Below are 693 nucleotides of genomic sequence, written 5' to 3' on the forward strand. Positions count from 1 at the left end.
GCTTGCATGCCATCCATGTCATACAAAAAAATCTTAATTTTCCTTCATTTCTTGTTCATGAATGTTGCACTCCAGGAGATGAGAGAAACTCATAATGGGGGCAAAAATGGTCCTAAAAACCGACAGACTCATCAAGCTTGCGAATCTTCAAGCATTGATGGACTTTGTATTAATTTTCTTTACTATATGACCTTTAAACAGCCAGGGATCATCAGACATTATAGTCATTGTGTTTTATTAAATTTCTAGAATATGGATTCAGAATTCAATATGCATATGAGTTTCATGTGTTGCTTTGGCTGAGACGTGTGTTGCACGTGCCAACTTACTAGTAATAATTAGAAGCTCAAAATCAGCAGTTCTCTATGGTATTTGCAAACTGAAATAACAATGCTACAATTAAATTTATATTCAAGTGGAAATCATTTTAGTATTTGGTTCATCAGAAGGTGCAACAAAACATTATCACATTTGGAGACAAATTAGTAAACATAAAAATAAATAGCATGTGAAATGCAAGATGGTGCACTTGGAGTGAATTGCAGAAAACCACCACATTGACGCACATGTTTGCAGAAAACACTAACATGTCGCTTTGGGCATTTTAACCTCAATTATGACATGTGGGGCCCGCATTTGGTGACTTGGCACAACAGTTCGCGTTAGATGGCGTTTGGTCTAATATTACAAACT

This window comes from Triticum dicoccoides, chromosome 4A, assembly GCF_002162155.2.
Source record: "Triticum dicoccoides isolate Atlit2015 ecotype Zavitan chromosome 4A, WEW_v2.0, whole genome shotgun sequence".
Classification (NCBI taxonomy): domain Eukaryota; kingdom Viridiplantae; phylum Streptophyta; class Magnoliopsida; order Poales; family Poaceae; genus Triticum; species Triticum dicoccoides.